The sequence below is a fragment of the Acomys minous genome, assembly GCF_964271855.1.
Source record: "Acomys minous genome assembly, chromosome: 1".
Taxonomy (NCBI): Eukaryota; Metazoa; Chordata; class Mammalia; order Rodentia; family Muridae; genus Acomys; species Acomys minous.
Window position 1 is genome coordinate 89,767,576 of NC_140483.1, and position 27,464 is coordinate 89,795,039.

The 27,464-nt window shown below is 45.0% G+C and overlaps 1 long non-coding RNA gene across 1 annotated transcript in view; it reads left to right on the plus strand.

Annotated features, from left to right (window-relative positions):
• LOC311604966 overlaps nt 1-25,646 on the plus strand; it is a 69,676-nt gene extending 44,030 nt beyond the window's left edge. The window contains exons 5-6 of the long non-coding RNA XR_014781762.1: nt 14,292-14,386; nt 24,063-25,646. This is a non-coding gene — a long non-coding RNA (uncharacterized lncRNA). The remainder of the gene's footprint in view (nt 1-14,291; nt 14,387-24,062) is intronic.
• The last annotated feature ends 1,818 nt before the right edge of the window (nt 25,647-27,464 follow it).

Below are 27,464 nucleotides of genomic sequence, written 5' to 3' on the forward strand. Positions count from 1 at the left end.
CTTCACTTTCTCCCTTTAGATCAATATCACACCCCCCTGATATAGTATAAGAAAAGTTCGGCTGGTGGGGGCAGGACAGTGGAGAGACTGAGGGCCTGAACACAGGGAACAAGCAAATTTGAAATACTCTTTCGGGTTAATCATTTACTTTTGTTCAAGTTCCCTCACTTTTGATTTCTAAAGACTTAAAAATTTGTATACATATGTAAGAACTACTATATATACTATACAATATAAAATACATAACATATATAGTATACAACATGATATTGTATATATTATACATGTGCAATATATTACATGTAATGTATATATACATATATATTAGTTCTTGGAGAATTCTGCACAAGTTTTTTTCCCTTTTCTGGTCCTTAGTTCTTTTACTTGTAAAATCAATGTCCAATTTTCAGAAAATGTGGAAACTGAATGAGAGAGATAGTCAGAAGAACTCAGGGAATGGTATCTAGTATTATGATAGAAATGAAATTTATTAGGAGTAAGATCTTATTTATTAAATAATATAATATAATTCCTTAATGATGATAGCTAACCTTTATTGAGCAAGTGCACAACCCCTGCCTATTCTGTGTATGTTCTAAGGAATTTACATTCTAAAGTTTCTGTAATTATCCCAAAGTTCACTTATTCTGTCACACGAAACCAGCCCCTGGGTAAGTGGCAGGAGAGGAACACACGAGACAGGACTTCAAATGCAGTTCTGCCGTCCACTCTGTCTTATGTGCCTTCATTTCCTTGCCTGCTGGTGATGAGCACAATGCATTCTATCCAATGACCTGATGAAGGCGACATGGCACAGCACATGTTCCTGTTTACCCTTCTCTTCTCTTAACCCTTGGTAGCAGTAGCGTTAGAAAGGTCACTGCTATGTGCTTCACCATGTGGGATCATCTCCAAGCACACTCATCCTGACCGTTGCTTGTCTGACTGGGTGACCTGAGGTGACGAGCCTTACCCATATCGCCAAACTCTGCCAGTTGTGCCTGCCAGCTAGGCTACGACGGTGCAGTGTTTGTGGAGACTCTCAGCTGAGATGTCCATGATATCTTTAGTCAGCTCTTGAAGGCTGCCCAGTTTCATGGACTTCTTATCATGCTTGGAGATGCCAGTAGGAATTATCTTTGTAAGAGGCCAATGCTTCCCTTGGCTGCCTGTGAATTTACATTAATTGGACAGAAGCCTAACTTCTAAATTTACCAATTTTTCTTATTTATTTATTATTTTTTTAATGTGCATTGGTGTTTTGACCGCATGCATGTCTGTGTGAGGGTGTCAGATCCCCTGGAACTGGAGTCACAGACAGTTGTGAGGTGCCACGTGGCTGCTGGGATTTTAACCTGGGTTCTCTGGAAGGGCACCCAGTGCTCTAACTGCCGAGCAACCTCTCTAGTCCCTTATCATTTTTAAAAGGAAGACCACCCGTATGGTTTTCTTGGCTGACACTTGGAGAGATACAAACCTGGCTCAAAACCTTCTTTGCTTCACGGTTTAGAAAACTTCTACTGTCTTGTGTCCTTTGAGAAAGGCTCAACTTTTTCTAGGTATGAGAACCAGTGAGTAGTGGCCATACTGAGAGGCACTGGGTCCCAAAGAAGCCAGGACAATATGCTTCCACGTGAAAATGTTGGCATGAAGTCCTTGGGGGCAACTGGGAAGCTTTTTCTAGATATACTCATGCCAAGTGGAATGGAAGCACAGCCCAGGTTGAAAACACACGACTCAGAAGAGATGGCCCAGAAGTGCCAGAGTTGTCTGTCTGTCTTGTATGGAATGTCAGGGTGTTTCCTTCTTCACATTGGTGATAACAGAGAAGAGTGTCGCAGGGTAGAGGCTGGGCAGAAAGGTCCACGGAACACAAGGTTTAAGCACTGTTAGCACACATCAGTGAGGGGAGGAGGGAAACAGAGAGACAGTGTGGAACCTGCCTGGGACCAAGCCTTGTTTTGAATATCTGATCACATTTTTAACAACAAGTTGTTTTGCACACAGGTTGCACAGTGATGTCCACCGTCCTGGTGTTTAAGTGTCACAGTGATCAGGGACAAAGAATATTGTCTTTTTGAAAAAGGATGAGATGGCACATTTTAAGAGCTATGGGAGGTTTACATTTTGATGGAAAGATTTCTCTCTTGGGAGTTATTCTTAAAGAAACGATGCGACAAAGTGATGGAGCTTTATGTACCGTGGTATTTGCTGCAGCACTGTCTGTTTTAGAGTTGACCTGAAAAGTGCCGAAAAATCTAAACTCAGGAAAGCATGAACTAAGTTAAGTTCATCAAGTCAATGGACCCCAATGTAACCATCCTGAGTGATAACTGGAAACTTTATAATAACTTTGTAAAACAGTATACTGTATAATAAAATATTTGTATCATAAAATGAAAAAAAGATTACCAAAAAGGTATTAAAGCTATACCCACATGCATTTGTATGTGAGATTTGGAAAGTGAAAATAAAAAGCTTTGCAGTTGGGGCATGTAGGTAGCTTTCTCTTTTACCTTCTCTTCCTTTTTCTTTTTCCTTTTCCTTTTTGACTTTTTGAGACAGGCTTCTCTGTGTAGCCCTGGTTGTCTTGGAACTCACTCTGTAGACCAGGATGACCTCAAACTCAAGAGATGTGCCTGCCTCTGCCTCCTGAGTGCTGGGAGTAAAGGGGCGCACCACCATGCTCAGCCTGTGTGGTTTTTTTTTAACCATTGTGATGATCTTTAATATAATGCCTGAGTGACCAGAGAATTTTGGGATAACACTGAAGAGGCTATGGTGATTAGGGATGTGAATAAAAGCTCTTAGTGATTTTTATTCCCCAGTCAAGGCAACATAAGTGAGGTTGGTTTTGTTTACCACGTTTAGTAGGTCTTTGCTCTTTTGGGGGGAAAAAAGCTGGGTTACTGGGGAAGCACAGGCATTTAAAAAATATTTTAAGGAAGTCGAGGAAGTATTTGTCTTTGAATGCACTTCAGCAAGACCGTAGTAAATCTATCTAGGTCAATGAACGATTTCCCGGCAGGAAAAATTACTGTTGTCCTTGGAGATGCTGGTGTGCATAACAGGTCTTCTGGGTATCAGCTTCATCTTAGCGTGGTGTCACGGACTGAGATGGAATGTTTGTCCTTGAATGTCCTCAAAATGCACTGAGTCTGCAAATGTCTCTGGTTTGATGTATGCAGAGATTCTTTTAGTAATTCTGCCAATTCTAGCTTTCACTATAAGTAGAGGGCTGTGGCCAGATATATTTCTGAGCTAACAGAATGCACCAGGTCAGGACCCAGAGGACTAGGTCTGAGGAATTCATTTTAAGGACAGGGCAGGAAGTGCTACCAGAAGCAGAAGCAAGTACAACAGGTGAACGAAACTGTCTCACGGGGCACATCCACCTGTCACCTCCAGGTGAGCAGGGACAGACTTGCTATCCCCTGAACAGAAAGTCAAAGGTCTCAAGATTGGCTCCTTTGTGTTTTCCTAAGGCACAGAACATGCTTGAAGCAGCCGGTGTTGAACTCAGGGTCTGATGTCCCCGAGCTGCATCTCCAGGGTCGCTAGGGTCTCTTGTGTTGGCGGTGTCCACTTCCACACTATGCTTAGTACAGATGCAGGAGCTCACTTAGTCAGCTGGACCCTCGGCCGTCCACAGGCTTCTCTGCGCCTATCAAAGAACAGATCAAAGAACAGAACTGAGAGCTCCTTTAGGTTAACAGTTTCATCTCTGAAAGGAACTCCTCCCTTGTTCTCCCTGAGCGTTTTTCTCTTTTCTTCTTCTTCTTCTTCTTCTTCTTCTTCTTCTTCTTCTTCTTCTTCTTCTTCTTCTTCTTCTTCTTTTTCTTCTTCTTCTTCTTCCTCCTCCTCCTCCTCCTCCTCCTCCTCCTCTTCTTTCCTTGTGCATCAGTCAAGAAGACTTCTCTGGTGGGGACAAGGGAGACAAAACCAAAACCAAAACACAAGTTGGGAGCTTTTCTCTCTTGCTGTGTGTGCGCAGGACAGGCCTCAGATGAGCCAATCCCGCCTCCTGTCTTAGAGCTGCTTGTCTTGGGGCAGAGCTAGTGACCAACCTGACAGCCACTGGCGAGGGCTGGCATCTCTTTGTGGGTCTTTGGATTAAAAATAGGACTCAGGGAAAAGAATCAGAGGCTTACTGTCGGCAGATAGGATCTGGCCAGGGCTTGGGTAGACAGAGATGGTGGAGCTCTGCTTTACTCTGAATGAAGGATGGCAGAAGCTTGAGTAGGAGGGGACTGACCTAGACTGAGAGGGGACGAAAGAGGAGTTAGGAGGGCGAGAAGGGAGGTGGGAGGCTAAAGAGTTAGGGCCATGGCTATGAGCATCAGAAACTGAGGTACTGATTGTTTGAATTGAGGGGGGAAAATGCAATTTCAAACACTAAACAGGCATTCCTAAATTGTGGTACAGCAAGGAAGCCAAAAGCTAGATGAATTGAGTTGGCTGTTGGCACAGAGTCGGAGGCTGTGGGAAAGCGATGCTGGTGATCTGAGAGAGACAGAAATGTGCTTTCAGAGAACAAGAACCACTCGGTGCTTCACACAGAGGGCTGCGTGTGTCTTTAGAAAGCACTTGGCCCGGGTTTAGCAGTTGGTGTGGACAACCGTGATAGAATCCTGCTAAGTGGGGTGGCTACTGGTTTGGAATGCCTAGAATAGAAGCCTAGGCAAACTAGAGGCAGAAAACACTGTTCAGATTAAAAGAGAAACAGGTGCAAAGGCCTTGATCAAAGGCAGAGGCAGAGGGGATGAACATGCTGGGGTAGGGAAAGGAGCCTCGGGTTTGCCCAAAGCAGTGGTTCTCCACTTTCCTAACGGCTTCCCATGTTGTGGTAATCCCCGACCACAAAACTATTTTGTTGCTAATTCATTCATAACTGTGATCTTGCTACTATTATGAATCTTAATGTAAATATTTTGTATGCAGCATATTGGACATGTGACCCCTGTGGAGGTCTAACACTTTAAGAAGAGGCGAGAAGGAGCCACAGAAATATTTGAAGTGTGTGTGTGTGTGTGTGTGTGTGTGTTTGTGTGTGTGTGTCAAACTGAAGTTATTTTGCAGACAATAGGAATATGTGGACATATGGGCAGATTAGTCCTCTATAGCAAAATAATCTCTAATAACTAGTATTGTCCAAAGAGGAAATGCCCACCTCTATCCCAGTGCCTGCCTAGGCATGTAGCAAACATCACTCCTGTTGTAAGAATTTAGGCAGATGAACTCTGAAGTCCCTCTAATATTAAAATGTTAGTATCTAAAGCTCTTAATGGTAGAATTGTATTTTATGCTTGCACTAGTGAAGTGCTTTGCTAAGTTTGTTGACTGAATCAGAGAACTAGAGGCTCCTCCCTCGGGAGTTTTCAACAGTGACCAGTTGTATGAGTTCAGACCACACTCTCCCCTTCTCCCTCAGGCTTGGGGCGCGATGTGATTGCTCTGCACAGGCACACTGGGCTTTAGGGCAGAGGCAGCTGATGGTATTCCCAAGGGAGAAGACTGAGGCAGGGAGCCAGGCAAATCTTGCAGCCCTGGTTGGATGTGGCTTCCATGAAGGAGGCAGATGTTCCCCCTGGGGCAGGAGAAAGGAGCACAGCCTCAGATGACACAGCCAGATTAGGGACCAGAAAGAAGAGGTGTAGACATAGACTGGAGCATGATGGGTAAGGGAAGCCCAGAGGCGTGCCTGAGAATGACGCATTGTTCCTCCAGTGCTGTGTATCGTTCTGGAAAGCTGATTTTAAAACTTAGGCTTTCTAGCTTCGGGGAGCCCAAAGCCTTTCACATGAGTGTCAGAGACACATGACTCTCGACCTTCATCTAAGCTAGTGAAGCTGAGCTCTGAGGTGTTTATAAGGAGGAGAGAGACTCTGAAGGATAAAGAAGGCAGGATGTAAGGAATGCTGCCTGTCTCGGAGTTTTCTCTGAAATTCTGGTTTAGAAGACTGTGAGATTTTGGCTACATGGAGGGGAGGAGGCTGAGTCCCCCTCCGCACCTTCCAGGGTCCTCTCCACCCCTGCCCTGCCTCTCCGAATGTGGGGGCCAGAGGGCTCCTCCTGGGCATCCCCCAGCACCACTCAGCACCAACTGAGTGCCAAGCATGGCTTGGAACCATGACCAAAGCTAGTTTGAAAGCTTTGCCCTGGCAGAAATGTAAATTTCCCTGGAATTAAGACAGAGTAACAAATGGCTTTCAAAACAAGGAGACACACACACACACACACACACACACACACACACACACACACAGAGAGAGAGAGAGAGAGAGAGAGAGAGAGAGAGAGAGAGAGAGAGAGAGAGTCAGAGAGAGAGTCAGAGAGAGAGAGAGACAGAGAGACAGAGAGACAGAGAGACAGAGACAGACAGACAGACAGAGACAGAGAGACACAGACAGACACACACACATAGACAGACACACACACACACACACAGATAGAGACAGACAGACACAAACACACACACACACACACACACAGAGACAGAGACAGACACACACATACACAGACAGAGAGACACAGACACACACATAGTCATTTTGAATTGCACAGATTTGAAAACTCTATTCATGATTTAAAAATTATGATTATGCATTTAAGTGAACGTTCAAAGCAGTTGTATTTCAGGTTCTGAATGCACTTATACCACTTTATACTTCCTAGAAGCCTGTAAGCCATTCTGTTTCGTACAGGTTCAATCCTTCGCAAGCAGGAGCCCTAGATGGACCAGTTAGTGAGAATCCTGGCTTCTTGGGTAGCGGCCACACAGGCCCTTCTCCTTCTCCAAGTGCCCGCTCTCCACTCTCCTCCAGTCTATGCACCTCCATTCCACTTGGCCATTTCTTTACCAGAACTTCCAGTCTCACAAGTAAGTTAATAATGAAAAAGAATTTCCAGGGTCTGTCTTCTTTTAGCTATTCAGACCGTTGCCAGCCCTCTCAGCCTGCCTGAGGTGTCTCCATCTCAGAAGCTTGCAGACCTCTTGCCTTCCTCTTCCTTTGGCCCATTTCTCTTCCAAGTGCACATACAGCCCCACCACCTGAATTCTTTAAAAGATTTATTTATTATGCATACAGTGCTTGGCTGCAGGTACACCTGTGGGCCAGAAGAGGGCACCAGATCTCATGATAGGTAGTGATGAGCCACCATGTGCTTGCTGGGAATTGAACTCAGGACCTCTGGAGGAGCAGTCAATGCCCTTATCCTCTCCAGCCCTGGGTACAGGCACTTCTTAATGGAGTTGGCATCTGCGGTTATTTATATTTGGTGCTTTCTTCAAGTGGAGGGAAACCAAGCACCCTAACTCCTCCCACCTACCATGGGCCCCTTTGCTCACAGAGGTGGGGCAGGGACTGGTTGACCTAACTAGTAAACTGGAGAAGAGCAAACAGGTCAGAAAGAAGCTTGTTCTGGCTTTCTCCCTAACTTTGGGAAATGGTCTGCATTGGATAGTAATTCTCTAGCTTTCTACAGGGTGAGGTCAATCCTAGTTCTATGAGGAGGAAAGTGAAATCTGCCCAAGTCAGCGCCTCATTTTCAGGCATCATTGGTTCCCTTACTAAGCTATATCTTCCAGTTGAGCCCTTGGGGATGATAATAATGGTACTTTGGGCTTTAGTCTGCTGCTCCTTTGGCTATCCAGCACTCAAATGAGGAAAAGGATAGTATTTGTTGGTGATGCTGAAATCTGAAGGTGATGGCTTGGCTGTAGGAGAGCTAAGTCTAGAGGCAGTTATCCCCTGCTGTGCATGAAAGCCCCCTTTGTGGCTGCTGGAGCTAATTTTATTTTGGAATGACTAAATATCAGTGAGGACACTATAAGGGGGACTCATAATTCCCAGATGTGGCCATCTGGTAGTCAGAGTTTTTGGTGTCCATCCATGTGCATTCTCAGAGATCTGGGCCAAAAGAAGTGTCATGATTTTTGGTACTGTGAATACTTGGCTCTTTCTTTTGGGGGGAAAAAACAGTTAGACAGGTTTGGCTGCTTGGCAAGGCTACTTCTGGGTCCTAGCACAAGCTGGAACCAGTGGGGGGGGGGAATGCTGACACTGGGGTTCACCATGGCCGAAGACCCTCAGTATAATTCACCCAAACCCTGTGGCCAGTTCCGAGTCAGAAGGTGACAAGGATGTTTTTTTCATAATTAACAATATACACTTTAGATTAGATGCTCCCTCAGGCTGCAGCCTTTCCTACCGCTGCCTATTATCCCCAGCATATGGAATTATGAAATTACAAGAGCTCAGAATTACTGCTGAGATCTTTCTAGCAAGCCGATAAAGGACTCACTGGGTCAGAATTAGAGGCTGACAACAGAGCAACAACGCCTCTGTGATGTTTACTCTATTCTCTGGGGATTTTGGTATTAGATGGATCAAAGAGCATTGATGGCTACATGGAAAGTACATAAGCTTTCAACCCTACATCCTGTACTCAGCATACTGGAGTGAGGGACTCGGGTCTGCAGACGACTGTTGGGTAGATAAGTGGGTCTCAGTCGTGATTTTTCTAAAGGATGGCGTGGGCAGATTCTACTTAAATTGAGCATATTTCAAGGTGGGTACATAGGAGTGTGCCTAAGAAATAAAGTTTGGCTCTTAGAGAACACTCTGCATCTAGGATTTTCCCTTATATCCATGTTTGCTCCCTAGCTCTACTTCTGCATCCCCAGCCTAGGACATACTTTGATAATGTTTTCCTCATCTCCCACGTGTGCCTCCTGATTTTATGAATGACTATGCAGCATCTTGGAGGAACATCTTAAATGCTGAAAAACTGGGATAACTGGTCTACCTCTGTGTGATATCTGGTTGCTTAGCTGTGAAATGTCTGTGGTGTATTTAGGGGCACGTCCACTTGTGTCAAGACACAAGTGTTAAGTGTCACACAGAGGGAAATGTCACGCTTTATTCTGGCATGGACCTGGGGCAGAGTTCTTAGCATTGCTTGCAATGTGTGTAATTTCCAGTGAGTCGGTAATCCTCAGGGTCCCATCTCGAGCTCACAAGCTTATTGGCAGAGGTCTGCGGTCCGCTTTCTCCACGGTTGTCATCTGGGAGCACCTAACTCTGCCTGGAGGCCACTCACATATCTTCCCCATTTGACCTTTTTAGAATGGTAGCTTACTTCTTCCTAGTCACCAGGGAACTCTGTCCCTTAGTCGTGGCTGAGAGAAGTCAAGGGGGTATTATGAAGCCTCTATGGCCTTTGGTCCACACAGTGGCCAATGGATTAAGAGACTGGAATTTCCTGACCGGTCCCCGCTGCTTATCACTCTCAGTATTGCACGTGAGATCCAGTTTTTACTGGTTACTTTGGTAGAAGTGCCCAGGGTTCTAATACTGACTTAGCTGACTGCTACATGGCCACTGGCTTGTCTTGGTTCGCAGGTACCACGGCCTCCTTTGTCTCCTGACACTTTCTGCCATAAACACCCAAGGGACCCAGTCCTGCTGTTTGTATCAGCCCCAGAATTTTTGGTGAAAACTGGGCTACAGCTACTGTTCTTTGGGCCTAAAGTGAGCTTCATCCAAGAAAAGGAAAGAGAGGAGCTGCAGTTAGATCTCACAGGTTAAAGGAGAAAATGCCTGTATTCTTTGAACGCATTACTGTGAAAGCACTATCAGCCTTCAGCTCTGCTGAGGGGAAGGGAGCTTCGTGACAGAATACAGTGACAGCTCAGGAAATAGCAGCCATTGTGGCTTTCTGACACAGGGAACATACTTGTAGGAGGGGAAATGATTTATGTAAAATTCTACCTTATTTGGGGAAAAAAACCCACTTAATTTAAGTTAAAAAAAAACTGAGCATTGCAAATTTGGAAAGGAGTGGAGACAGATGTTCCTCAGCAGAGCTAGGCAGTGATGCTCTGGGCCAGGGCAGTAAGGACAGCAGTGCACACGTTGCCTACTCAGGGCTAAGATGGGTTTTACTTTAGCAGTTTACCTTATTTTCTCCTGCATCCCTCACTCTAAATTCCTTCTTTCCTCTTTTTTAGTAACTGGTCCACAGTAAGATGATAAAGATTCCACTTCATTAAAAACAGCAGCAAGATGGAGATAACAAATGCCATCATTTAGGATACTCCCAAATTTCATTGCTTGCTCTTCCTCCCTCCCTCCCTCTGTCCCTCCCTCTCTCCCCCCTCCTTCCCTCCCTCCCTCTCTATTTCTAATTGATGAATCAGTTATTTTCTACAACTTAATTGTTAGAATCTACCTCACAATAAAATCTCTCTGAGATAGATGCTTAAGAATCACATTTTCCTCTGAGTGCCACCAGCAGGTTACCAAGAAGAGACTTGATACCCTATGAGCATATACAGGGGGAGGAGGTCCCCCTCAGTCACAGTCATAGGGGAGGGGAATAAGGGGAAAATGGGAGGGAGGGAAGAATGGGAAGATACAAGGGAAGGGATAACCATTGAGATGTAACAAGAATAAATTAAAAAAAAAAAAAAAAGAATCACATTTTCCCCCTAGACTAAAGATTGCATCCATCCAGTCTAAGAAAAAGATCTAATGGTTTCCTCAGCTTCTGTAAATCTTGCAGAGTAGCTAATGTTTGAGCTAAAGACCTAGGGGAAACTGCATTTCCCCTTAACTATCTGTACGGGGAGCCTTTGGAAAGCCAAGATGCCTTCCATACAAACAACTGAGGTGGAGGCAGGAGGATTAGTAGTTCAAGGTCATCCTTGTTACTTTTGCGATGAATGGAGCAGGATCTCAAAAAGATTGACACACACACAAGAATGAGTGGGAAGTGTACAATGAAGTGGTATTAGTATTTCTGGAGCATAGGAATTCACATTTAATAAGAGCTTTCCAGTGATCTTACTGCAGGATTCCCACACCCGGAGAACTGACTGATTGCATAGATTAGGGGAGTAATGCTGTTTCTTTTCTTTTTCTTTTTTCTTTTTTCCCAGAAAAAATATTTAGGAAGGGGGTTGGCCCTGCTAAGTCTTTATTTTCTTCCTTTCTTTTAAAGAATTTCCTTTAATTTTGAGACTATATTATAGCATACTGTGATACTGTGAACCTTTCTTTTACAGTGATCTGTTCACTGTGAGCGGCAGTGTTACACATAGTTGCCAGATCAATGGTGAGATCAGATGCGGTTGCCAGGCTGTTGGTTTTAGATGTGTGCTCACCTCCCTTATAAACCCCAGACACAGACACAGATTATTCACGAGGATTCACAGGGCTGTGTGAGTAAGTGCAGGACTTGCTCTGGCACCCTGCAGTCTTTATTTGCATCATTGTGCCTGTTTCTTAGCCTCATGCTTTGTTGGCTGAAGAACTGTTTCTGGGGTTTCTGGAAAGGTCCAGTGACTTAAAGAACAGTAGACTTTGTCTTAGCTTTCTATACATTTTCTTTCTTTACATTAGGGTCAGAGGTAAAGACACAAAGTGAGGTTTTTTTGCTTTTGTTAATGGGCAAAGCTAAAAATTTTCTTTTTCCCGTTTTGGTAGAAGATTCAAAGCCTGTCTAGGGAAGTGACTAAGAGAGCGCTTCCCTTTGTCCTCCTGTGGCTTTCATCACCTTGTCTGCACTCTCAGTCAAGTACATCAGAGACCCAGGACTGCGGTCTGTTTTCCCATAAGGCAACGGAAAGCCTGCTACGTTATCCCGTGCTTTCAGCTGAGCATCCGTTAGGAAGAGGAGAAAATACCCACTCCTCATAAAACAGTTCACTGGTGCTCTGCGTGGGTTACACCCCCACTCCCGAGGCCTGGGCCACTCCTCTGACTTCAGTTGGCCTGTGTGGAGGCCTTGTAGCCCACTGTGCTGACTGACTTGTCAGTTTCATCTCACCTTTCATCTGACTCCTGACTCCATTAGTCCCATGTACCCTCGCTGGAAGCATCTACAACAAAAACAGTGAACGGAAAACAAACTTTGTATTTCCTTTGCACTGCCCTTCTTTCCCAATTTCTGTTACTTATTTTGAGTTCCGAGGCTGGGTGGCACAAGGTGGAACCTTAGTCCTTGTTTTCCTGTATCTATAGAAGCATGCAGCTCCCAGCTGTCTTTGCTAAGCCTCTTCTTCCCCTGACTACACCATCCGAACTCGAGCTCTTAGCATCTCACATGCGGCACATTGCACGTGCCCCTTATCCGTTCTAAGGCTTGTCTGACATGGACGTACAAAGGACAAGGTAGAGGGAAAGGCTTGGACATCCCTTTGCTTGCTTTTGGTGAAATCATTCCTGCAGAGAGTTTGATAGACTGGAAATAATTCTGGATGCCGAGTCCTTTAATTAGGGTCCCTGTATTTGTGTTCATGTCACAGAAAATATTTCCGCATTGGGTAAGTTTTGTTGCCAGCAACGGGGGCTGGGGGAAGTCAGCTCTTAGAGGGTCTCATTAAGCAATGGCCTCCCTGTTACAGCTTACTGCTCTGCACAAGCCAAACCACTTCTTCCTACTCTAACAATCCTAGACCAGAGCCTTCAGACATCCATCCGATGCAAAGAGCGAGGAGGTGGGATTGTTTGTGGAATCTCCCAGGAAGGCATGCAAAGAAGCTAGCTCTGAACACTGTGGGGCAAGCCCGGAAGCCTGCCAGCAGTGTACCCACAAGTGCCTGAGCTCGGGTGTTAGTTTAGGCGTCCTGTCTGAATAAATCACCTCAACTCTCCCAAGTTAAGGACTGTGGAACTAGGAAGCACCGTGGATCTCTGTTGGTCTGAAGGGATGGATGCATTTTCCTGAATTCGGTCTTCGGATTTGGCTTCCTCTTTGTTGAAGGAAATCATCTCTTCTATCATTCCATCCCTTAAAATTACACATGTGGGTGAGCTGACTGGATTTAATGCTCTTGGTACCCTGGGTAGCTTTCTGCCCTTACAATGAGTCCCTGTCTTTTTTCTTGGTTCCCTTTTGTCTGCTTATGTCTTTTTTGTTGCCTTCGTAAGATCCACATCCCTTTCTTGTTTAATAATTTTCCATCTTCCCATAAACTGCAGTGTCAGATTGGGTAGGGAGAGAGGGGAGGGTAGAAAATAGGGGAGGTCTTACTTCCTATGCTAAATTTAAAAATTGCTTTAAAAAAAAAAAACCCTGTCCTTTCTTTGACATGAACTGTAGAGTTTACTTTAAAGTTAAAATGTTTTTCTTATCTAGCAAATGCCATATGTTTGGCCAGCCGGAGTTACAGATGGGTTTTCTAGGTGGTCTGTAGTCAGATCCACTAGCGCTCTAGTTTGTGTTGTCTGCTCAGTGCTAGGACCCACCGACCCTAGAGTTTTTGGGGGCAGAGGCTGTTTCTGCGCCCTGGGAAATCAAACACTGCCAGTCAGCGCCTGGGGAATGCACGGGCTCCCAGGATCTTGGTGGCTGCTTGCCAGTCAGATGTGTGGCTCTAGCCTTCAGTGCCGTGGGGAACCGGGTCTTTACCGCGACCGCGTTCCACACTATTTGGAGCCCTTTCATCTGTGGGTTACTGGTGCTGTTGTTTTATGGGTCTCAGATCAGTCCTTGGGTTGCTGAATGTGCGCTGCTGGCCTGCTTCTCAAACACGGTGTGTGTTAGGCGCCGCCATCTTGGATCCTTCCGCAAATGCCATATGTATAGGCATATTCGCATATATGCATAGAATACAAAAGAACAGGCAGAAACACATATGTGCCCAGCATATACATATCTATCTATCTATCTATCTATCTATCTATCTGAAACATTTCAAATAATATATATATATATATATATATATATATATATATATATATATATATTATTTGAGATAGGAGGATGGCATGAGTTTGAAGCTATCCTGAGCTACAAAGTGAGACCTAGTCTAAAGGAAATATTAACTTATCTCTTTCATACATAAATATACAAAGGAAATAAACCAAACCATGAAAAATATCCATTTGGGTGAGCTGCTGGTGTTTATGTTTGTCCTGATCTCCTACTGTAACTGTTTTGTTTCCTTTCAAGGCAAAGTTTCTCTGTTTAGCTTTGGTATACTGGAACTCTCTCTGCAGACCAGGCTGGCCTCCAACCCAGAGAGCAATCCGCCTCTGCCTCCAAAAGGCAGAGATTGAAGGCATGAGCCACCATGCCAACTTTCTACTGCAATTTTCATGTTTATACCTGCCTTGTCTTATAATATGGAAGCAACGGTGTATCCTAAGGCTCGCCATCCGCCAAGAGGGCCAGCTTCACTCGAAGGCTGTGGTAGCTTCATCATTGACTAATGCCTGGTGACCTCAGAGCACCATGTCTCCTGAGCTGCTGAGAACAAAGCGTTAATCATTGGATTTTTACAGGTGGAAGTTGCTGGTGACCCAAAAGTAGCAGGGATGATGCTGGTTGCCAGATGGGCTTATCTTTACTCACTTCAAGGACACCGTCACCCAGCCAGGTCAGTGATCTCAGTTGTTCCGGTTACATGGGAGGAGGGCTGTGGAGAGCCACAGATAGCAGCGCCCCCTGCTGCTTCACCGGCACAATGCGCCCCTTTTGCGCACGCGCAGTGCGCCCCCTATTGCGCATGCGCAGTGAGTAAACCTTATGCGCATGCACAGTGAGCAAGCCCTTTATGCACATGCCTGAAGGCATGGCGTGAGGTGGCGTGATTCGAACAAGGCATGGCGTGAGGTGGCGTGATTCGAACAAGGCATGGCGTGAGGTGGTGTGATCCGAATGCACCAACCAGGAGTGACGACGTGGCAGTTTCTGATAGGACAGGCACACTATAAAGGTTCTGTGGGAGCTTTTCCCGGGGTCACTCCGGTAGTCCAGGATCCTGAATAAAACCTGCTACAAGAAGAGTTCCCGGTGTTGGTGTCTTTCCTGCTGGACGGGAGCGGCGTCAGCAGAGGGCTGAATCATGAACACCGTCTGAGATCATGAGTCTCCGGAAAGCTTTGCCAGGGAGAGCGGGAAGACCAGAGGGCTGGGGTGGGGGTGGGGGAGGCAGAGACTGGATGGAAGAAACGAGGCAAATAACTGGCTTATGATCTTCAAGAGAGACATGTTACTTCTGTTCCTGAGGACAGAGAACATGGTTACCACGGTGACATCAAGCAAGGGGCAGGTAGAGCTGAATGACCCTACCTGTAGGTCTTGGGAATGAGCTGTGCTCTCTTTTCTAGGGAGGGTGTGTTCTAAGTGACTGTGCTGTCGCTGCTGCTGTCTGGTGTATTCTTTTCCTGTCACTGATGAAGGTGATGTTATTTATCACCTTGGAGCAGGCCTGTGGAGTTATTGCTGAAGAAACAGATGACACTTTCAGAGCATCTTTAACGTTCCTCACAGTGTCCTCCTTGTCACTAGGGGACTGGTCCCTGAGAGTCAAGCGAGCACAGTGCTGAGACATCACACACCTCTGACAGATATGAGCTGAATCCCCAGCTTATCATTTATTGGCTTGTGTCTCCTTAGGCAGAAGTCTGATCATCACCAGGGGCCTTGGTTTCTTTGTGAATGGGGACCACGACGTTCTCCTTGACTAGGTTACTAATTCAGGGGGATAGCACATATCCCTAAAGGCGCGTTACATATGTAAATATTAGTTCTCCCTCCACAGGATGCAGAGCATCTGTAAACTTTCTCTTGGGGTGGTGGTGGTGCATTTATTACGTTGGTTTCCTTGGCAACAGCATCGACCGCGTCCAGTCAATCACTGAGCCATGCACCCTGCCTCACGCATGCCTCATTTGTGATGTTTTATGAGCTGTGATGTGGTATAATTTTAAAAGTTTTAAATTTAAATTTATTTTTAAGTGTGTGTGTGTGTGTGTGTGTGTGTGTGTGTGTGTGCGCATGTGTGAGTACAGGCACTGTAGAGCACAGACGAGAACATCAGGTTTCCCTTAAACTGGAGTTTTAGGTGGTGATGCTGGAAACTGAACTCTGGTCCTCTGAAAGAGTAGTATGTGCTTTGGACTGCTTAGCCGTTCATGCAGCCCAGTGATGTGGTGTTTTATCAGGCAGTTTCCCTATGAGTTAAGGGAAAGCAGATTTTTCTGCCAGAGGTGAAAACCACTTAGCGAACTATTGTTTGCCTCTATGTACAGACACAGAAGCTGACAATATGCCATGGCGTCCACTATGCAGACAGACCCTTGATAAGCCAGTAGGGGTTGAATACATATTAAGTTGAACAGCAGTGCCCACAGGATCTTGGAGAAGACGCCGTTCAGGGATTTACAGGAAACAGTTTGTGTTTCAGGTTTGCCTCTTCTATTTTCCCTTCTATGTGAAAAAAATGGACCCTGGATAAATAAAGCAACTGGAGAGGGGGAAATAACGGATATTAACGTGGCATGGTTTTGGCCCTCGTGTGAGCATCAGTATTCCACACTGAGGTGAGGTATTGCTTACAATCTAGGCCGATCCTCAGACAATGCTGCAGCAAAGATCAGGTTGCTGCTATGAGTGAGCCAGTAGGTGGCGCTGCTGCTCCATGCGTTACTTCTCTTCAAGACGACCTCGCGTGCATAAAAGGAAGTTGCATTTCTAATGGCGAAGTATTTTAATGATGCGGGTGCAAAGGGTCCTCTAAAAAGTGTAGCCCCTTTTTGTGTCAGTCAGATGTAAGCTTCTCTTGGTAGGGGCTTAGCTTATTTGACCTTGGAAACCGAGGCTGAGCTCTACCAAAGAGAATGAAAATCAGAGAGAGAGAGAGAGAGAGAGAGAGAGAGAGAGAGAGAGAGAGAGAGAGAGAGAGAGAGAGAGAGAGAGAGATATTTGGCAAGACCAGAGCTTTCAATTCTCCCATAGAGAAACAGAGAAATAAGGTTAGTGGTCTGGAGACAGCAAGCAAGAAACAGCACAACTAAAGATATTAGCCCTGGAGAGCCCCGAGGTTAATGTGGATGATAAAAGCCACAGACCCCACCACATACTAATTTGGTTTGTTAACTTATTACATCCTTGAGAGAATATTTTTTTTCTTTCTTCCTCAGACTAGATGAAGAATTCCCCTGAGCAGCAGAGGTTTTTGTACCAGGAGACTAAGTAGCATAGAAAATTACAGCCCTGCATTTGTGCTGTCTGAGTTAAGGTGGTGTCAGCATTCCTATTTTAAGCCTTTATTTTTCGAGGATGTGAGCTTGCCTGGGACATGCGGGTTCAGCCGGAGGATCGCACATGCAAACATGCGCACATGCACACATGCACACACGCACACATGCACACATGCACACACGCACACATGCACACATGCACACACGCACACATGCATACATGCATGGTCCCCACGGGCTTCTGCATCACCACACCAAAACCTCTGGAAAAGGGGTGGGTCATTGGGGTTGGCTTTTATTACTATTCCGAAAGACAGCAGACGTTTAAAAATCTGCTGCTGGAATGAGGTGGGTTTCTCTTTTCTTTTTTTGGTTTTTGTTATGTTTTTGTTCCTGCAAGAAGATTTGTAGTGCAAAGACTTAGTGCTCACGCAGGACATCAGGTTGACAAAATACACTCTTATCAAGCTTTCAGCGATTACTTGGGCCAATGGTCTATGAGCCAAGACTTATAAGCCGCAGGTCTCTACGAAGCTATAACAGCCCTGAAGAGCATCTGTATGATAAATACATATTTTCAAAGCTGGTCGGGAGACAGAAGTCAACTCTACCCTGGAAGGCTAGTTGGCTGAGATACATAATATACCCAAATTGTCTATCTGCTAAATGTGGGAGGGAAGGGCATGAGCATGCGTGGAGGTCTCTATGGTCTTCACAGTGACTCTTACAGTAACCTGCATGCAATAGGAATTATTGATCGTATTTGAGAGATGACAAAAAACCTGAGCTCTCACTAGGCGAAGCCTTCTTGGGTACTCAGTTGGTGAGGGCCTCGTGCGTGAGTTCAGCCTTATTCGAAGTGAAGCCCACAGCATTTCCACTTTAACTCCCGCATCTCTTTTGCTACGAAGTGATTTCATTCCTTTCCAATTCCTATTTGACAATGCTTCTCAGTCTCCTCATCTACAGAGAGAGGACAGTGCCTGCCTTTCAGGGTTTTGAAAGTGAGTCCGTGTAGAGATTAACGCAGAGAAAGTAGCCCGGATGCTGGGACCCTCCCTACTTTGATGTCTGTCACAGAATGGAAAACAAAACCACAGTGACAGTGAGCAACTACACCTTTAAGCAGTTACAGGAATTGTGCCACAGAAGTGCTACTTTCCTCAGTTTTCTCAGATTCATGAGGTGTACGAGTGGAGCGCATACATTGATTTTTCTAGCCAATAAGCAGACAAAGACCAAGAAAGAAAACAGGCATGGAAAATTGTGTGTCGATTCTTAGAGAAACAAGGTGATTGCAGTAATTGAGTGGAACCAAAAGGAGTCACACGTGTAATTATCAGCCCCTCTTAGGGTATTGGTGCTGGTCGTCACTTCCTGGTCTTGAAACAGGCTGGCTGGGAGTCATTGGGCACAGGTTTTCATCTCAGATCCGCAGGGTTCACATTAGCTGGATTGTGGTACATGCATATGCAGTCTCTCCAAGGGGGGAAAAATCAAACTAAAGTTTTAAAGAGAAAAACATTTATAATACTGGTCCAGCCTTCCACAGGGCCCAGTGACTTCTTACAGCTGTCATGTTCTTTGTGTCACAAAATTGGGGAAAGGAAGTTGGCAGCCTGAAAGGAAATAACCTTTGCTTGGGAAGATGAAAGGGAGTGGGCAGAAGAGTGGACAAGGGAGGCCGGGGGTGGGGGTGGGGGGGAAGGGAAGGGTAAAAATACAGGGGGTGTGTATTTGAGAGTGAGGTGAAGAAATAATTCAAATATGTGCACTTCACACAGACACACAGACACACACACACAGACACACACACACACACACACACACACACACACACACACACACACGTGTGTGTGTGTGGTGTGTGCATACGTGCCCCACCCTCTCCAACCCCCATACACTCCTCAAGGTTTAGGTCAAGAGATCCCAGGGGAACTGCCTTTTTGAGCGTGATGGCTGCCTGCATGCTCCTACAATCTTAGTGGAAGGGATCTGGCTGCAGTGAGTACCACATTTCTCCATCTTAGGGAGGAGGGACATGATACTCTACTCACTTCGCCCATAAGAGGCAGAGCGAGGTGTACAACAGCCTCAAACTTGGTTTCATTGCACTGCGAGAATTAACAGCAGCACCACTGTGCAAAGTTGGTTGTGACAATACAAATAGAAAGGCCTCTGCATATATATAAAGCCGTTTGAACACAGCCTTGTGGGTACTGCATGCTTAGCAGTGTCAGTTTATCTTTACATGCTCATTAAGCAGTAAGAATGTATGCAGACTAATGCCTCCCAGTTAATTACCAAGCCAGGCTTACTTCAGACTTTTGCACTTAGAAAGCACCCCCTTTTTTTTAATAGAAGAAAATCCCTAATTTCATAAAATAGTCTCTAAGAGACCCTAAGGTGTTGCTGAGAATTGGGCTCCCTGTTTCATTACAAATAAAAACAATAGAATCTGCTGGCCAAAGAAGAATCATCAATTACAGGTGACTGTCAGGAGTGGCGTTTACTCAGAAACAATGTGAGAGCACAGTGACACTGAATCACAGTGTGAGTTGTATTGTTTCTTAATGCCCCTGGCCCTCTGGATACATACAGATGTGTACAGATGTGTGGGATACAGGCATCTCTAGGCTACATTATTGTACCTTCCAAGAGATTTCAATTCAGCTCTATGAGCTCCTCACCATACTATGCAGGCTGCTGCTAGCACAGTGTGTATCTTAGGAGTGGGCGACAGCGAGGCTTGGAATAAGGAGGCAGCTACTGCTTAATGCACAGGAAACACACTGATGCTAAGTAGAGCTGTGCAAATTAACACCATCTGGGTTAATAAGGCCGATGTTGACAGAGTTTAAAATTGCTTCCTCAATTAAAAAGCCCGAGGAAATCTATATGTTTGGGTCTCAATAAGGATACACCAAATAGTGATAAAGAGTCTTGGTTTCTGCTTAAAAAAAAAAAAAAAAGAAAGAAAGAAAGAAAGAAAGAAAGAAACCAGCGCTTTAGTTCACACACTTTAAAAGGAAAGGGATGGTATGGAATAACAGGAACCAGTGGACCCCCCACTGGTGACCACAACAGCAGACTGTCTGTAAAATAGCCAGGCAACACCACTGCTTTCCCAGCACATTTACTCAAGCTGTGGCATGCTCCTTTGGGAGCATCCTTCCTTACCCCTGGGGCTGTGTGCCTCAGATTCAGTTCTATGATCACTGTCATTCCATCTTACACATTTGAACTTTAAGGCACAGAACGATGGAGGGGCACACCGTCATGGCTAATGATTGGTTGCTTATAGCACCACACTTCTGCACTCGATCCCGAGTAAGCCATGCATGGGCTCCAGAGTTGACAGTTGGGCTCAGGGCTCTGGGCTCAGGCCTCTCCATGGACGCAGGGCTCCTGCAGGAGTCCCATCACGACAGCAGTGTAGCGCTGGTGTTTAGCACCATGACAGACATTTCACCTCACACACCTGGCTGGTGCTAGCCTGCTCAACCCTCTCCTTACTCCTGACACTGTAATGGAAAATTCACTTGAGTTTACATAGGTAAGTTTTGGAAATGAAGTAAATATCAACAGCTACGTCACAAAGAAGCCTTTTCTCCCATGATACTTAAACACTAACCCAGAATGTTCTTTCTTTGCACGTGAGGTTGCAGGTCTAGGCTTCCTTGGAGTCATCTTCCCAAGGTGATGCTCATCTGAGAGCATTTTTTCACAGCTTCCTCACCATCTGTGTAGACGGTAAGGCCTTAGAGGAGGCCTAAGACTCCTAGCAGCCTTTTGAAACCATCTTTTTCTGCAAATAGAAAGGACCCTTGATTGTTTCCCTTCTTCATCTGCTTGGCTTTTAGTTCTGTCTACTTCCGAGTCAGCAGTTCAGGGCCTGGGGTGGACTCAGGCCTTCCAGCGTTTCCCAGCCTCTCAGGGGCTGTGTGCAAATCTGACGAGTGTACTTCCACGTGTGTCTGAAAACAAGCTGGGACTTACATGGATTCTCAAGGAGGTCATATGGCTCATGGGGAAGTTAGGTTACATGGCAGTGTGAAGTTTCCTGAGGCAAGAAGGTCATTTCTGATATGCTTGGAGACCACTCTATAACTCTGTCTCCATTTCATGTCACTTTCCACTCGATCCTTAGTTTATACAACAGAGTGAACAAACAAGATGCCTGCACACCGCCTACTTACAAATACTGACTCCAATAATGCAAGAAACTTTTTGTGGAGAATGACTATGTTTTCCTTACTTTCTTAAGGTAGAAATTGCCCTATTTCTTCCTCATAGGTTAATTTCCAAAGTGTGTTCATATAATTATTATTTGCAGTTGGGTGCTACAGTCAGGAATTTGTAACATTCACATTAAAATGGAGATTGGTGATTTCTCTTAAACATTTCAAAGATCTACTGATGTCACCCTTGTGTGAAAACACATGACCAAGCTAAATATGCTTTCCAGTGAGCCAGCCTCTCTGTCTCCCTAATGCCCCCCACTCTTGTGTACTTTGTTATTCACACACACACACACACACACACACACACACACACACACCGCAAGGAATACATGTCTACTATTTGGCCATCTTACTCATCTGTCTGCCTTTTCCTACAGGCACGGACGCCACCCTGTCCTAAAGCTTTAAGATCAGAATCTGACAGGGGAAGGGAGAAAGGAGTGAGGTGCTGCCAAATGCCAGGTGTCCTGGTGCCAGAGGACCCTTTGGTTATTAATAGATCACAGCCCTCCTTTCTCCTTTCTTCCTGGAAGCTGTGGGCCGTCAATAGGCATTTCCCAGCTCACACACCTGGCACGCACAGCCAGAGACTGATCCCAGGATGCAAAGGTGAGAGGCATCTACTGTGCACTTTTGTTCCAGGCCCTAGGAAGGGTCTGATTCAAGCAGAGACTCCAGCAAAGAAGGCGGCTTTATTAGTTGCCCTTTGGGGCCTGCTGTGCTTCCTTGCCTCCTATGTCCCGAGGACAACTGCTCAGTCAGTTTCCTGGAACATTCCTACCTGCGGCTCATTTAGGAAATTCAACCAGAATTGACCTTGAGAACAACTGTAGTTTGTGGTTAAGCAGCTCCTATGTTTTTCATTTGTTTGTTTTGTTTTTTGATAGAGTAAGGGAGAACCAGAGTTTAAAACAGTATTCTAAGTTCTCAGGGCCTTTTAGTTACCAGCATAACTGATATTCCACAAATGCCAAGAAAATGTTAGCAGCTTTTACTGAACGCTGTGCCAAGAATGACTGAGGTTGCTCTTAATTTGTAGAGGTGAATAACCAACAATGCAAGAGAAGAGGTCAGAACCACTGAAAGAGAAGTTCAGTGTTATTACAGTTCTAGGAACCTGGAGTTCTGGCCCAGTAGGTAGGGAGGGCGCAAGAGGAGCACGGAGGAAGCAGGGATGTGGTGGTGGTGGTGGTGGTGGTGGTGGTGGTGTGTGTGTGTGTGTGTGTGTGTGTGTGTGTGTGTGTGTGTGTGTGTGTGTGCAGGGCTCTGGTCTTTTCTGTTTTGTTGTTGTTGGGGTTTTTGTTTTGTTTTGCTTTTTAAACGGATGCAGCTTTTTTGTCTGTTTCTTTGTTTGCTTTGAAAACGAAGGCAGGGCAGAGTGGCAGCCTAGACGGCTGAACTGAGTGGCTCCTGTGCGCTTGAGCTGTAGAAATAGTAGTCTTTCTAGTTGTCTGAATCTTTAAGGTAGGATCTTTAAGGTAGAAGAAATACTGACCTGATGAATGAGATAAAAGGTAATGGCTGGGTGGCGGTAGCAGGTGCCTTTAATCCCAGCATTTGGAAAGCAGAGGCAAGTGGATCTCTGAGTTCCAGGTCAGCCTGGTCTACAAGAAGTTCCAGGACAGTCAGAGCTACAGAGAGAAACTCTGTTTCAAACAAACAAACAAACAAACAGTAAAGACAGGGTTTTGCACAGGTTTTCGGCTGGTTTGCACATGAAAGGCATACTCTTAAACAAGCTATCCTCTTTAGGAATTAGCTATTTCTGGGAGGGGGAAGTCTCTCCCAGCATTCCTTAGGGCTCCATCGCAGGGCATCAGAAACACAGGAACTACAGTTAAGACAGCTCGCCCTGTGATGCATGAATGCCACGTAGTCAAGTGCAGAACGTGAGAAAGCAGGACGAGCTGACATGTCGGCCCCGGGGAGAGAAGACTGGGCACGGTTCGAAGGTTCACCCAAGTCCAGGATGTGAGGTGGTTGGCACAAGCATCCTCTTCTCTTACCTACTTTTCCAAAGCTTAGCGTCAGTGCCAGTCCTTTCCGGAAGCCTTCCTTGGCCCATGAGCCATGCCTCTCTCAGCACTGCAGGCTGTAATCGTCTCCACCGTCACTTTTCTTAAAATGTGTATGAATGTTATTGAAGTAAAACTGGAAACTGTATAATCTGATGACATGACCGCTCCATGGTGTGGTTAAGGAGAAGGTTTGTTTTGTTTTGTTTTGTTTTGTTTTTAATTGTGGATATGAGAGAGAATGAACAGCCAGAGGCATCTGAAAGAGTCCAAAGCAGGGAGCTAACGGAATAATGTAAACTAAATGTGGCCAGTAGACTGGAAATAGCCAGGGCATATGAGAGGCAGAGAGAGAGAGAGAGAGACAGAGAGACAGAGACAGAGAGACAGAGAGACAGAGAGAGAGAGAGAATAGCAGAAATAAGAAGGTTATAAGGAGAATGAGCAGCTGGGGAGAGGGAAGCCCATGAACCAAAATGAAGGGAAGGAAGGGTAGGAGAGGAGGAGGAGGAAGAGGAAGAGGAGGAGGAGGAAGAAAGATGCCAGACCTCTTAGCATGTAACAGGTACTTACAGACTTCCCACTACCGGGACAAACCCTGCCATTGATGCACATCTAGGTAAGGTATACACTAGCCTTAACTGGTCAAGAAATCTCTTCCCCTGTGAGTTCAGCCTTCACACTGTGCGTGGTCCTGCTGGTGCGGTGGGGGCTCTCGGTGTCTCGTGGCTTGCAGTGCTGCCCAACGAATCTGTCTACAACACATGAGCACTGTTGGCTTCTTTTCGATTTATTTTTTTTCCTTAAAGGATTTGTCTTACCATGAGGATCAGTTCTTGCATCTTGGACTTAGAAGTTGAGTCCCATGAATGAAAGTAAACAACAACATATTTCTGAATTGGAACATCACACCAAGGAGTACTATTAACAAACAAAAGAAAACAAAACAAAGACGAGGATCCTGTAACAGCACCTTCCTAGCTTTGCCACGGTTTTCTTTGAATTTCTGGCAAGAGATTCTCCAGGATTTTCTGCAGATTCCCAGGCCGCTAACTGCCTTTCAAGTCATGGTGAACATCTGTAGGTGCATCACCTCCGTGGGGAGCCTCTCTCTAGCTAGCTAGACTATGAGTTATTTAAGGGTAGAATCTAGTTGTGATTCATTTTTGTCCCCTCCCAACTTGCATATATAGCTTAATTTAACGTGGTATTTGGAAAAAGTTGCACAGATTGATGCCCAACATATGATCTTGTATTCTCAAAAATTCTGAGCTACTTAAGACATCAAAAGTTATTCTTACTCAGTGCATGAGAGGACTGGTGTTATCATTAGAACTGAAGAGTAAAAGCTTTAAAACAAAGTATAAATTATATTTCTTCAACATATGCTATTTATAATTATATATTCCATTTACATATTAATTATATATGTATATATACTCAATATAATACTTACGTGTAACTAGCTATACATTATATAACATGAAAAAGATATGGGAAGTGTATTGCTAACAAGTAAGTACATATGAGATAAAAGCTTTTTGGGAGAAATTTTGTCAGTTAAAAATTTCCTACCATTTATTTATTTTGTATTTTTTCAAATGAAAATATTATGTCATCATCCCCTTCCTCAAACTAATGACCTCTGGCCTCTTACTTCTTTAATTGTTCTCTCTCTCTCTCTCTCTCTCTCTCTCTCTCTCACACACACACACACACACACACACACGCACACGCACACACTCGCCCACTCCTGATATCCATAATTCTATGAAATGACAAAGATTTAAAGGTCTACCAGGTTCTTCTGTGCTCTTAAAGAATGTGCTATGTCCCTTCTGATTAAACAAGGGACATAGTCTTGAATCCATTTTCCCCCCACCTAAAACAGTCTTTTTGGGATATTTTTCTCTTTTAATATTTTTCTTTTATTTCTTTATTCATTTAATTACTTTACAGCCTGATCCCAGCCCCCTTTCCCCCCCCTCAGTCCCACCCTCATGCCGCGCCTCCCCACACCCCTTCTTATTCCTAAACCTTTTCCTCCTTTTTCAGACAGGACCTTGCTAGGTAGGCCAGACTGGCTTTGAAGACATGATGTGACCTTCCTGTCTTAGCTTCCCAAGGGCTGGGATGACAGGTGTGCGTCACCACACCCACGATCCTTAGGTTTTATGTGTCAGTTTCAATGCAGTGTTAATGTCCAGCATGGGATGGCAACAGAATTCTTTTGTTATTGGTGAATTAATTTCTTTGCATGAGATGGGATGAGAGTAAGTTTTCAGTAGTTCAGGGCTGATACATTTATAATAAAGCCTTTTTCTCCTTATAAGATTGTTTTCTTATTTATGGATATTACTTAATTGCTTTTGAAAAAGGTTTTCGAAAGGGTGTGCCATAGATTGTACTTGCAGAAATGTGTGAGTCTTTTAAAGAAAATGTAATCGCTTTCAGAAATTGGCTTGATTGTGAGTCAATGACATGGTTGTGTGATGCGTAAGGCTGAATGGATGGTTATTGATTCAGTCCTTGACACTAGCTGAGGATCATCTTTTTGCTGTGTACATTCTATCTTCACTATTTGCTTATTAAATAAAGCAGAAGTTTAAGTACAGCGGCAGACTAATCGTTGCTTGCTACAGTTGGTCTCCTGGAGAAGCTACGAGCACTGATTAGGAACCCTAAGAGTCCTGTACTTCTCTGCTCCAATTTTTTCATCAGAGCTTTCATTTGGCACTTGGATATTCCTAATTATGTGAAAGTATGACTGGTAACATCCTGATTAATTTATTTTCTCTGGCATATGCTTTTCACTCCTTGAGATGTTGCTGTCTAAGTCTCCCGAAAAACAAAACAAAACAAAACAAAAAACAGGAATGGAAGGGGATTTAGTGTCCATCTCTCCATTAAGCACAACCATCTAGTCCCTAATCCAAGATTTTCCTTCATCCAAGGTAAATAGCTTTTTGGATCTGTGGCTAGAGAGGTGCAATTCTAACAAGGATAAGTGGAACTGCGGTCGCCAAGGTGGCTTGCGACTCTGAATATGGATAGAAAAGACGCCAGGGAAATGAGATAGGGAAAGGTGAGGTCGGCCTTTCACCTTTCTATGGAGTAGGCTATATGGTTGGTTATATGTGTGAAGCAATTAGTGTGTTTTCTTCATTTTTTACTGGATCTCTCTCTCTCTCTCTCTCTCTCTCTCTCTCTCTCTCTCTCTCTCTCTCTCTCCATCTAGAATAGTGTTAACTTGCCTTTCTGCTCTAATACCTCTGCCTTCCCCCTTACTTTGTGATTCTGGGGTTAGAGCTGTCAGCTTTGGGAGCTTAGGTTTTGTCACTGGGAGGGGAAAAGCTTAAACAGGCACTGCAAAGAAGCGCTCTGGGCTCTCCTCATCCCCCTCTGTAGCGAGTGAGAGGCCCAGGAGTCTCCTCCAACACCCCACGAGATTCTCGTGACAGAACCTTGTGATCTACTGTTACCCAGCAAATAGTTTCCTACCGGCCAGCTGTACCTCAGTGCACCCCAGCCCAGTTTGTCAACTTCCAGAAATGTCCCTTGCGGATCAGCTTCAGCCCACAGTGCCCGTGATAGACTGTGTTTTTCAGCAGGTCTGGCTTTACCTTTCTGCTCAGGACTAAACACTACCTTTTGTTGAGAGCGGGTGCTCTTCTGGAGCTTTAGATCTTCTCTCACTGTAGAGCTGTGCTTCCAGCATTTTCCATGGGAGCTTTATAGCTTGTTTAATAGGTAATCTTTTTCACTGGCTAAGATGTTTTTATCTAAAATTTTCCTACTGAAAATCTGGTTCTTGGATTGTTTTGTTTTTCGAGACTAGGCCCTGATTGAGTCAATACCAAATAGTCCATGGACGCTGGCTTCGTTGCCAACACAGTGGGAGACCGCTCGCATCATTCCAGTTGTCACTGCTGTGAAAAGCACAAGAGAGAAACAAAGAACAGAAGGTTTATTTGGACTCAGGGTTTCAGAAGCTCCAGTCTGTGGGAAGGATTGTAAGCTTTGTCACAGGTGAAAGCTGTAAGACCCCCTCCCCTGTGCACCCACCATAGCAAGCATAGCAGCAGTAACGCTATCTTGCAAGGCAAGACTAGAATAATAGGTTCCCGGAATAAGATAAGGCCTGGGGCCCAGAGATAACAGAAACAGTTTGTCCTTGTCAAACAGGGTATTTATGGTCGGCCATCTGGCCC